Source organism: Staurois parvus, unplaced genomic scaffold (assembly GCF_062004578.1).
Source record: "Staurois parvus isolate SC_StPar_1 unplaced genomic scaffold, SC_StPar_1.0 ptg000156l, whole genome shotgun sequence".
NCBI lineage: Eukaryota > Metazoa > Chordata > Amphibia > Anura > Ranidae > Staurois > Staurois parvus.
This window is the reverse complement of record NW_028317952.1, coordinates 1,121,837-1,134,901: the sequence shown is the minus strand read 5'-3', so window position 1 is coordinate 1,134,901 and position 13,065 is coordinate 1,121,837. Positions and strand designations below refer to the sequence as shown.

General features: G+C 41.6%; 1 protein-coding gene across 1 annotated transcript in view; it reads left to right on the top strand.

Moving 5' to 3' along the window:
• LOC149463226 (ubinuclein-2-like) overlaps nucleotides 1–13,065 on the top strand; it is a 127,107-nt gene that overhangs the window by 26,766 nt on the left and 87,276 nt on the right. The gene's annotated exons all lie outside the window — the stretch shown is intronic.

Genomic DNA, 13,065 nt, shown 5'->3' with positions numbered 1-13,065 from the left:
GAAATACATTGGTGTACATGCTGAATACTGGTGATTAGTAATGGCATGTACGCCAGGAATGGGATGTTTTATTGTGGGGAGTGCAGTACAGTGCGGGCTGCTCACCAAACTGTTGCTTCATTTGTTTCAATTTGGTACAGTAAGTTGCAGCATTACACAGTCTGAGTCCAGTATGTTGTCCCTTTAAAGTGGAATTAAACTCAAAGCCAAAAATGTAGTATATTGCAGCTTACCAATCATTAGATGTGGTGGCTGCATTCATTTTCTTTTTTAGGTTTTTCCCTGTTTTTTTTTTTTTTTTATTTCTTTCAGGTGACCTGGCCAATAACGTACCACATCAGGCTCTGTGTCTGATTTGGAGTTGCTCCAATCTTTGACAAGTTTATCCTAGAGAAGTCGCAAATTTCTGCTGTCACTCTCTAGGTGAAGACTGTTGTTGTGGCCATTTGTGGAATAAAGCTGTTAATATTGTGATGTCATCTGCATGCACCTGTCTTTTTTTTTTTTTTTTTTTTGCTATAGTGTACTTGGTGTCAGGGCGGCTTCTTGCTAGTATGGCACCTAGTGCTCAGGAGATAACGGGAATGTATGCTTGGGAGCAGAGGACTGTGATTATCTGTTCAAAATAGAAGATAAGCATGTTTGTTCTACCAGTATTTTTTGCAGTCTTGGGTCCTTTAGAGCCCTTAGGACCACAAAAACGTACCCTTCACACATGCTGTTCCAAGTCCTCCGCTACAAATATTAAATAACATTGATGTTTACACCCCTCAAACATTTATTAGCCTTGAACATGTTTGAGAAGGACTTTGCTAAGAAGTAGTTTGGCCACACTGTAGACCAGGCAGTGTCCCACCTTAACAAACCAACTACCATTCCAGTAGAGGCTGCTCCTGTTTTTAAGGACCAAACAAATAACTGGTTGGCAGCCATTATTTGAGTCGTGTTCTTGCTGGTAGGTCCTGTTCTTTCACCTTATACTGTCTGTAGCCTTACTTTGCAAAACTTTTGCTGATTAGGCAAAGTACCTTAAGAGACCTTACCTTTGCTGTGGTTGATCCCTTGATTACAGACAAGTGGTTGTAGATTCAAGCTGCTTTTGTGATCTGTCTCATTTCATACACCCCTACAGAGGGCAATTTGGTTACAAAGTTGGACTGCTAATGCTAAACCAGCATCTTAAAAGCATTTAATCCACATGGCAATCGATAGAGGACATCTTTGACTTTACCTTTGATACTGTGATCAAGCATGCTACTGGTTTCAAGAGCACCCATCTTCCCCAGTGTTCTGGGGGTTTTTTTGTTTTGTTTTTTTTTTTCCCCCTCAGAGATTTTTTCTTTTAAAATTTTGCTAAAACTTTGTGAAGTGGTACTGCTTGGACCATGAAGAAGGGGACATACCCTGAATGCTTGTTCTGAAAATTATATGTTAGTGCAATTTAAAATAGTATCACAGACAGTACTCAATTGTTTGTCGCAAGTGCACTAATACGGCTACAATCACGTCAAGAAAGATGGAAGATACTGCATATAGCCGCATGAAGAAGCCGTTAACCAACCTAATCACAAAGTAAATATAAATCAACAGTGATATCTTCTTTCTCTCAAGATGAAAAAGAGAAGAGGAATCTCATACCACAAGGCCTCTGGATTAAAAATCCTTGTGCAAATACGCTTAACTCTCTTTACGCAGAAGGACTTTGCAGACGTACCAATGAGAGATTAAGGAACAGCCTCATTCACAAACTGTATGGAAAAAGGGTAACAGTCAGGAAACAAAAGAAGTTGTTTGAAACCCTAACAACATTGGACCCTACCAGCCTTAACCAAATTAAGAATGAATTGGAAATTCTGCAAAGACAACTGCAAAAACTTGCCATGAATGTGAAGCAAAAAAAACTTCAAAAGCTGCACCAAGAGCAGACATTTTGGATACAATCTAAACATAAAAGCAACCCAACATCTTTACCTCCTACTATCAGTGACCTGGAATGCAATCCAGAGGCCTCACATTCTGCCCATCCACCAAATTGGATCATTTGCAATTATTGTCAGATATGAAGGAATTCTTCAGGAAACTAAGGCTCAAATAATATTTCCACAATAATGAAAGGAATCCTAGGACAATGGAATGCGACACAAAGAAAAAGAACAACTGCTTCACACCTCCACAAGGACGCAACCCCAAACCAGACACCTATATTGATAGCTTCAGACTGCAAATTACATCCTTGATATCCACCCAGCAAAAGAAAATTTTGTGTAATCTTTCACCACTGGAGCAAAGGCTATACACGATTTGTGCAACAATCAGGCCATCACCATCAAACGAGCGGATAAAGGGGGAGCAGTTGTGATGGATACAAACAAATACATACAAGAGGGTCAGAGGGCAGCTGGAAAATGCTACTTACTATAAAAAAAAACTGGATTATGATCCGACCCAGCACTTTACCAAGCAAATTAAAATGTCTCATTAAAACACTACCAGCTGTTTTGCCTCAAAACAAAGTCTTTTTAACACTACTACAAATCGCTCACTAATACACGGATTAGGCTTAATAAATATTAAAGCAAAACATGATTTATTGAATAAGTTCTGTTAGTATAATAACATAAGAATTGTCAGAATTGCAAATCATATTTAGATCATATTATAGCAAGAATAAAGCATCAATACATCACCGGATATTGTAGCATCACCCGTTGCCCAGTGACTGGGGGACTCCAACAGTCAGCAAAGGGGAATCCGGGAAATCACCGCAAGGCACGTCTGCCGCATCTTCAATGAGTCCCAAATTCCCCTAGAATCCCCCGTCTTTTATATACATAGTTTGGAATGTCTTTATCTACTGCCATGCGCAGTATCTCCTGGTTGTATAACGTCATGTATGATTCTGCGGAGTAGTTAGAGTCAACGCGTGATCGGCTGTGCCATCACGCGTAGTTACCTATTTTGATGGAATGCACATCTGGTGAATATCAGCCACATCTCTGGTTTCAACTGGTTTTAACTGGTTTAATGTACACTTCCAACATGTTATTTTGAACTCCAGTTACCCATCTAATGGTTATAATCGTTAGCATTATGACAGTTGAGTGTCAATCACTTCTCATCCATACACCCTATACACTCATGTCACATATGTATCACACCAGCCCACCTACATTCAGAATTTATCAATGCAATTCCAGATAATCCAGAATTTGTGGAATTCTACATGCTGCTCAAGATTCACAAGCCAGGAAATCCAGGCCGACCCATCATAACAGGTATAAACACACTTACCGTACAAATCTCAAGCCTTGTAGAAAAAAAAAAAGTTAGTGATGAATACTGCTAGTTTCCTGCAAGACGCAACTGATTTTCTGAACAAGATCAACAACATACAGCAATTACCATCTAATACACTTCTAGTCACTATGGATGTAGAATCCCTGTATATTAATATAACTCACAAGGACAGATTAGCTGCGTGTCACAGATCTGTATCATCCTCCCCAAACCATAAATACACCACTGAGGATGTTACACAGCTCATTGAATTCATACTTACACACAACTGCTTTGCTTTTAGTAATGACATCTATCTTCAATGTATGGGTACTGCTATGGGAAATAAAATGGCACCCTAATATGCAAATTTATTTATGGCTGACATGAAGGAAAAATTCCTGAACAGCATGCGACAAAAACCATACAGATACAATCTCTATATTGGTGAAATTTTCATCATATGGACAAAAGGTTTAGAAAATCTAAAATAATTTTAGTCATTGATCAACACTTTTCACACATCCATCAAACTAGGAAGTTGAAATGCAAGTTGGAGCATTGCATTTTTAGACACCACAGTATGGGCCTTCATACATAGTCAGGCCATCTGATACCACCGAATATGTTCAGATCCGGAAGATAAAGTTAAACTTCTCGGGACACTACCAGACTCCTTTCATGAGAAAGGTTACAAGGACAAAACTATCAACACCAGTATAAACACAGCCTTGAAAACCCAAAGAGAAAAAAAACAAACAACCATGTATCTCTAGTAACCACGTACAGTTCAGCACTAGAAGGAATACAAAAAATAATCAAAGATTTACAACCCATCATAAGAGGATGGAACTCTGAAAGAAATATTCCAGCAACCCCCAATACTGACTTTCAGACAACCCCCCAACCTCAGACATAAACTAATCAGTAGGAAACTTCCTTCTGAATATGATGTCACAAATGGAAGCAAATCCTGCAATAAATGCTGCAAACTGTGCAACCAAATTAATCCATCAAAACGTGTTGCATACTCTTTTAAAAGAGATCTTCAGTATCAACGAATCATACAGCTGCAGTGCAGCAATGTACCTTATCCAGTGCAAAAAGATGTAGCAAAGGATCTTACTTTGGCAAAACAGAACAGAATTTGCGAACAAGGATAATTTTGCACAGACATACCATCAAGGAACATAAAGAATATGAGTTCTGCACACCTGTGAGACACCATTTCTCACAACTGGACCACACTATGAAAGACCTCAATATCTTAGTTCTTAACCGCTGCACTCCCGAGTGCCCTCCTGTGTTAGTACAGCCAGATCAACGTATGGGTATGTCGATTTGCACTTTACATGCAATCACAAAGCTGCAAAGCTGTTTTGATTCAATCTAATTCCTAACAGCTCTGCTTCTCTTCAAAGTGAGCTGTGATTGGCCCACAGCTGTCACATGATACATGTCACCAATCACAGCACCTTGTACCATGTAACCAGCTCCAGCCAATCACAGATCACTATCTTGAGTTGTCAAAAAGCTAACTCATTCACGCCAGTTCATGAATGAGTTAGGTTCATGACAGCAAGCTTTGCATTGCAGGAGCAATGATCTTTATTTCTCCTACAAAGCAAAGTGTTAAAAAAAAAAAAAATCCCTGATCACCCCTCCACTGTAGTACAATGTTACTATGGTAACATTATACTCTTCTGATAAAAGTATTTAAAAAATAAATAAAAACATGTTTAAAAAATAAATAAAATAAAACAGACCATATTGAGAATTTCAAAGCAAAAAAAAATGTAAGGGTTTTTTTTTTTTTTTTATAACTACTTGTGAACTGCTTACCTGCATTTTGCGGGCGAGCAGTGGCTCTGGGCAAAGTGACGTAATCTTACGTCGCTTCCTATTTCGGTGTGTGAACACTCCTGTGCCCCCCGCTTCCTCCCAGATGACTATGGGAAGAGTGGGGGAAACAACTTCCGCTTCCGATCGCCTAGGTGATAGCAGTGGAATTAGGAGCGAGTATCTGTCAAATTCAGGTCTCCAAAGGTGCCAAGCCAATCCTTAATGGGGAGCGGGGGACAAAGGCTTAAAGCGGAACTTCCCCTTTTGATCGCCCCATCACCCAGCCAGTGCCATTAGTACAGTGTCAGTATATAGAATTTTTCACTGATCACTGTATTACTTCCACTAGCGACATCAGATAGCGTCAGAGTCAGTTAGCACCCCTCCCAGCCAGGGTCTTCTAGTGTTAGATTGCCCGCACACTATCACACTTACGCTATAGGTTGCTGATCACCCCCATTACTAGTGTAGTGTTTGTACAGATCAATATATTGATCACAAACAGAACTATACTATGCCTCCTTGGTATAGTGTCCCCAAAAACGCAGCGTTAACAGGATCAGACCCGTTTGCTGCCAACACTAGCGTTTAGCCCCTTCACTGTTTTTCACAGAAGAATTGTAACAATTGATTGTGGGCCAAGGCAATTTATACACACAATACATAGCCGCCCACCCAAATTCAGCTCTTGACAGACAATTCGCATAGAAACCTATTAAGGTTTCTGAATTTAAACTTTTTTGGGCCTAACCCTCAACATGGGCATTACAGAAAAGAATGAATTGTGGTTATATTGGTCCACAGACCCAGTTCATCAGATTATGCTCGTGTTCTCTGCTGTTACATGAATGCCCAACATGGACCAGCAATGTACTGGTACATAACTGGACTTTGAGTGGTTATACCGGGATAATGCTTGCAACTACAGGCATCATCCTGGTATGGTTTTTTTCAGCTGATGGTCGGCTTTCATGTAAAAGCAATGCTAGTGGCTAATTAGCGTGAAGGAACATCCCAACCCCCCCCCCTGCTGCCTTTCACAGTTTTCTTGGGCTCTCCTATGCTACAGGGGAATCCGAAAGCAGCCGGAAGTTCCGCTGGCTGACTGTAGAGCTGACCAGAGACCAGAATGGCTCCATTCATCTCTATGGTCTAAGAGATTGGAAGCTACAAGCATTTCATAATTTCCCTTTCACCGGACTTTAACAGCCCCATTTATAAATTGGGAAAGCATCTTAAAGGGACAGTGTAAAAATAATTTTAAAAAATGACTAAAATAATAAATATGCACCCTCGCCCCCCACGTGCGCGCAAGTGTTGACCCCGTGCCAGTATGTAAACTGTGGTTGCACCATGCATGTGAGGTATCACCGCACACATCAGATCTAGGGCAGTAATTCTAGCACTATACCACTATATTACACTCCTGTGTAAATATAAATTGGTGACCTCTAAAAGCCTTTTAGAACATTGGCTATCGATCTTAACAATGTATTTACCTTGTCGCCATTGCACATGAATGCGCAATTTTAAAGCATGTCATGTTTGGTATCTATTTACTCGGCATAACATCATCTTTTATATTTTATCAAACAATTGGGGAATATATTGTGTTTTTGTGCATTAAAATTCTAAAAAGTGTGTTTTTCCCAAAAGATCTGCGTTTGCGCAAATACTGTGTGACGTAAAAAATTTCAACACCCACCGTTTTATTCTCTAAGGCATGGGTGTTAAACTGGCGGCCCTCTGGCTGTTGCCAAACTACAAGTCCCATGAGGCATTGCAAGATTGACAGTTACAAGTATGACTCCCAGAGGCATGATGGGACAGCTGGAGGGCTGCCAGGTTGACACCCCTGCTCTAGGGCCTCTGTTTTAAAAAAAAAAAAAAAAAAAGAAATATGTAATGTATGGGGGTTCAAAGTATTTTTCTAGCAAAAAAAAAAGTTTTTTTCATGTGAACAAAAAGTGTCAGAAAAGGCTTGGTCTTCAAGAGTGGGTGATGTGTGGCATGAGCTTCAAATGTTGGCCCTGAAATGCCAGGATAGTAGAAGCAACCCCTCCAAATGATCCCTTTTTGGAAAGTAGATACTCCAAGGTATTTGGTAAGAGGCGTGGTGAGTATGTTGCAGATCTCATTTGTTGTCACATGTTTTTGGAAAACGAAGAAGGAAAACAAAAATGTTATTCTTTCTTTTCTTTTTCAAAACCCTGTGACAAAAATTATAGCCGTAAAATACTCGCCATGCCTCATCAAATTCCTTGGGGTGTCTACTGTCCAAAAAGTGGTCATTTAGGGGGGTGTTTGTACTATCCTGGCATTTTAGGGCCTCCGAAACTGTGATAGGTAGTGGGGAAGTGATATGAGAAAATATGCCCTTTGGAGGTGGTCATTGGATTTTGAGGGCCTCTATGTAGCTAGGCTGCCAAAAAGTCTCTCTCATGGGGTATCCCCATACTCTGGAGAAGTAGGAAAATGTGTTTTGGGGTGTTATTCCACATATACCCATGGCATGCATGACAACTTTTTGTAAGGAAAAAAAAAATTGTCATTTTCGAAAAATTTGTGGCAAAAAATAAAATTGTATGTGTGTGTATGGAGTTATATAAATATATATATATATATATATATATATATATATATATATATATATATATATATATATATGCCATAGTTTGTAGACACTATAACTTTTGCAGAAACCAATTAATATACATGTATTGGGATTTTTTTTTTATACCAAAGACCTGTAGCAGAGTACATTTTGGCCTAAATTTATGACTAACTTTGAGTTTATTGGATATTTTTTATTACCAAAAGTGAAAAATACTGTTTTTTCTTTTTTCAACATTTTCGGTTTATAGCACAAAAAGTAAAAACCGCAGAGGTGATCAAATACCACCAAAAGAAAGCTCTATTTGTGTGAAATAAAAGGACATAAATTTTGTTTGGGTTCAGAATTGCACGACCGCGCAATTACCAGTTGAAATAGCGCAGTGCCAAACAGCAAAATATGGCCTGGTCCTGAAGGGGGTAAATCTTCCGGAGGGCAAGTGGTTAAAGGGAATTTCAAGACTATTCAGAGAAGGAAAACTTTTGATCTAAGAATGGTATTTCTATTTGATGCAAAAGATAAGGGCCTTAATTTAGACATGGGATTCCGCACTCATTATAAAACAGTTTTTTTTATGACCCCCACCTGTGACTGTCATCCCCCCACCCCCAGTCTTTGCTTTTGCTCTGTCTTATTCTTAGTCTAATCCTAGTTTTATAACCATTGCTGTGTACATTTGTTTTTGTTTTTTTTCTGGCGTTTTTTTTCCCCGGAGATTTTCTTTTAACATTTTTCTAAAAGTTGTGGAGTAATACTGCTTGGACCTTGAAGAAGGGGACATACCCTGAAAGCTTGTCCAGAAAATTGTATATTAGTGCAAAAACAAAAAAGTATCATGGACAGTATTTTTTTTGTCCCCAATGGAAGAAACCCAAGTTTTATACTCCTGTGTCTATTAAGAAATGTTCCTTATGTGTCTCCATTACTGCTGAATTGCTTTTACAAGCAACGAGAGGGAACGTCCCTGCCCGCTGCCTTACATGACTCTTTTGGGCTCTCCTGTCTTTTGTTTTGATTTTAATTGCGTTTGAAATACTGCTGCACAAATACTGTGCAGCATAAAACACTGCAACACCCACCATTTTATTCTCTAGCGCCTCCGCTTTAAAAAATATATATGTTGTTTGGGAATTCTAAGCTATTTATAACAAAATACACATTTTTACATGCAAACAAAGAGTGTCAGAAAAGGCCTGGTCTTAAAGAGGAGTTCCTGGCTCCTCCCCAAAAATTAAAACTCAGCAGCTATAAATACTCTGGCTGCTGACTTTTAATATAAGAACATTTACCTGTCCAAGCCTCAGGGATGTGCAATTCATATCGCCCGATGCCCGGGACATGTAGTTCCAGGCGCTGGGCAGGTAGTTTTTTTATGTTTTCCTTTAGCCCTGCTGTGGGTAAGCAGCAGGGCTCATCTGTCAGGTGGAAGCATTTGGGCAGATGCGCTGCCGCCCGATTGCTTCCACACAGCCCACAGTGCCAGCCGCCACCCCCCCCTGCCCTCTTTATGTTCCGGGTTCCGCTGCCCATCTGCGGGCCCTGGACTAGTTCAGCGGGTGTCGGCGGTATGCCAGAATGCGGTATAGAGATAGGATGAGAGCGGACACATCCACTCCTCTCCCTTTCTTGTCCTGACCCAGAAGTGATGTGACATCCCTTCTGGGTTCCCGTTGACAGATTCCCGGCCATCGAGGCTGGGAAAGAATGTAATGCAGTGCGATGTGCACTGCATTACATTCAGTGGAGTATAGGGGAGACTTGCAGGGTCCTTTTACACCGTGGATGTCTCATAAAAGAGAAGCTGTCACCAAAAATCATCACATGATGTGGTTTAAGAAAACAATTTAAGTAAAAACATTTTTTCTTTTTTTCACCCCCCCCCCCTCCAAAAAAACGGCTATTGCGATGGACATGTTACATATTGGCACACAAGCCAGAATGAGAGCAATAATTCTAGCACCAGGCCTCCTCCACAACGCTAAACTGATGACCTATAAGGGGCTTTAAAAGCGTCACCTATAGAAAATATAGGGTACGAAAGTTTGTTCCCGTTTCCCGAGCAACAAATTTAAGGTTTGACATGTTGGATATCTGTTTACTCGATGCAACATCATCTTTTATATTTTACAAAAAATTTAATTTATTGCTTCGTGTATTTTTTACTAAAATTTTGCGTTTCCTAGACCTTTGTGATTATATTGTGTGACATAAAAAATTGGAACTACCGGAAGTTTATTCTCTGATTTCAGAAAATATATAATGTTTTGGAGTTTTGTGTAATCTTCAGGCCTTAAATGATTTTTGCGTGTGCAATAAACTCAAGAAGGGTTCTGACAGCGCAAGGGATAAAGGATAAGCCCGACACTCCCCTTTCCTGATGAGCACCCAATCGGCGCTCATTACACTGTAAGGTTTCTCTTCTCCCTGCTAGTTCCCAGGTGTAAAAGTTGCCATAGAGCCCTTTTTATTTTTAAAAGCCCCAAACATTACTTAAAACAGATTTAAATATGGTTTTGGTTACAAAAAAAAGAAAAAACATTTATCAGAACAAGTAGTTTTTTTTTAAATTTCCACACCCCTGAGGGGTCCAGCACCATTGTCACCCAGGCTGCAGGCCCTGTCTATTCACTAGACTCTGGGTTCCCAGCGCTGGCATTCCAAGTAAGGTAAAGTGCAGCCAAGGATTTTGTTTTTCAAAGCACACTGAGGTGTAGCAGAGTCACTGCTGCATTGTTAACTAGTGGGGTTCCTCAAAGGTGAACAGGTTGAGAAATCCTGATTTAGAGTTTGGAAACATTACCACAGTGCAATTTCTGCTGAGAGCAAAGCTGAAATTTGCAGTGTAACAAAATGACTTTCAATTTATAAGACTTCCACACTTTTTTTTTTTTTTTTTAAATCTTTCAAAAAACATCTTTTTTTTTTTCCTGGGTAAAAACGGGAAAAAACTGTTTCCCCCCCATGCCTTCAAAATTTCTGAAATTTTATTTTGCGGTTCCTTGGTGCTCACACATGTAGGGCAACTAGGTCTCTCCAACTCGAGCCTGCTTGTTCCCATCCAACCTTTGCCTGTCACTTTAGCAGCTTCAGGATTTACACATGGTGATTGTTCCTTTTCTCCATTTAGAAAGATTCAAGGGTTTTTTGCTCAAATTTTTACAATTACCAATGTTGTGACCTCAGGTCTTTCAATGCCTATGTGAGAGTTCCCAGTTCAGAATGTAATTCATCTGCTCTGGACTGACCTCCCGGCATCATGGAGATTTCCTTGCATCTATTGATAACTTGATATCTCTATTCCTGCCCAACTGTCTATGGCTTGTGGCTCTTCTATTCAGGCTGACCTTGCTCCCCAAAAGTTCACCAAGATTTTGGCACTACTTCAACTTCATGGAATCTGCATCATGGGCTGCTTGGACAAGCGGAGCTGCACTTCCGAGTTGGAGACCAACCTGAGCGCTCTTTTGAATTTTGCTGTATCCTGAATCTGAAGAAATCCTACCTGTTTTATTCCTTTCGCCTGGAGTATCTAGATTTAGTTCTTTTACTTTTTACATTCGTGCAGTTCCTCAGTCGGATAGGGGTTTAGTTTGAACCAGTTCCCTTTTGTGCCACTCTATGCTTTGATCCTTCAATGGGGGGTTCTGTCCAAATAGGACAAGCCCCCATTGTTGCTGGACAAGGATATTTGCTTAATTTGGGCAGTGAGGATTTCACTGGCATGATGGCTGAGATCCTCCATGCTTCTTTCTGGGAAAACGGAACGTTTTCTATCAAATACCATAATTTTCCTTTCCTGATGGACTCCATGGCAGCATACATATGGGAAATGACTAGCTATACACACACAGGTGGGCAGACACTTAAACAAAAACTTTAATTTGCCCCGTTGACCAACAGGACTTTTAAATTAAAATTAACAGAAGGAGGCAGGCTCTACACAGTAATGAGCCATAAAATAGTTGGCTGAGGCCTCTCCGCAGATCATCTCAGGGGCGACATGCCGGGAAGCCGCCCAGGACGTAGCCACACTTCTGGTAGGATGGCCTGGATGATCCAGGCCACGATTGACCTGGGAGATGCCCAGTCTCCTTTACTCTTCCCGTGAAAAATGATGAATAGACTTTCCGACCTACAGAAGGATGCTGTGACCCACATGTATAGCCTTAAGGTCTCGCCTACGTCCAGGGGGTCAGCGTCATCGACACTCGAGGCTCTAAATGTTGGCAGGACAATCTCTTGGTTCTCGTGGAAGACCGAGGTCACTTTAGGATTAGAACCTAGCATAGGAATGAGGACCACTCGATCCGGGAAGAATGTATAAAAAAATTGCTCTTTACAGCCAAGGTTCCCGGTTTTGGAGACTCTTTTTGCCAATGTAACCAACAGAAAGGCAGCCTTGATGGAGAGCTCCCTCACTATGGGTGGCCGAGATGATTCTGGCACGCCTCCAGAGAAGAAGTCGAGGACAAGTGGCAGGTCCCATTTTGGGAATCTCGGTTTCCTCTGAGGCCTCAACCTTACTGCCCCTTTGAAGAATTGCTGAACCAGAGAGTGGTCGGCCCATGATACTCCAGTGAAGGCCGAGATAGCTGACACTTGAACCCTGAGGGTGCTGGACAGGGGCAGATCCAGGCCTGACTGCAGGAATCCCAGGACATCCTGAACCCTCGGATTACTATAGGATCCATCCACGGTCGAGATATAGTCCACAGACTTAGACCAGACTCTTCCATAGACCCTGTTGCATTCATCAGGGTAGGGATGACTTCAGCAGGGCAGCCTAAGGCCTCCAACATCCCCCTCTCAAGAACCAGACCATCAGATGAAGCCAGGCTGGGCAAGGGTGAAGAAGGGCCCCCTGCAACAGCAGGTCTGGCCTGACAGGGAGAGGAACCGGATCCCAAAAGCTGAGCTGCACCAGTAAGGGAAACCATGGTCTGTTTGGCCAGTATGGATTTACAGCCACTACCTCCATCACTTCTGCTCTGAGCCTCTGAAGATGACCATCCTTCTGCCTGACCCCTTGTACCGCTCTGTCCGCTAGTTATTGAACCCGGCTTGTGACCTCGACCATTCTCTGCCTTCTCCTCCGGGACCTCGCTGCCCGCACGTTGCTGACCTGGCCCGCCTGACTACGTTTCCAGCCACCCAGACGATCCATCCATCCCGCAGGGATCGTCCCTGGTTACCAGGTCTGCCAGCCTCTTCACAGCAGACTCCTTACCCCGCACTCCTCTGACAGTGCTCTCTACCATTGTCGGACGTACTCAGGGGTCGCGACCTGGTCTCAGTCTGCTCCAAGTCCATCCCCACCATCAGGGGCCCTGGTG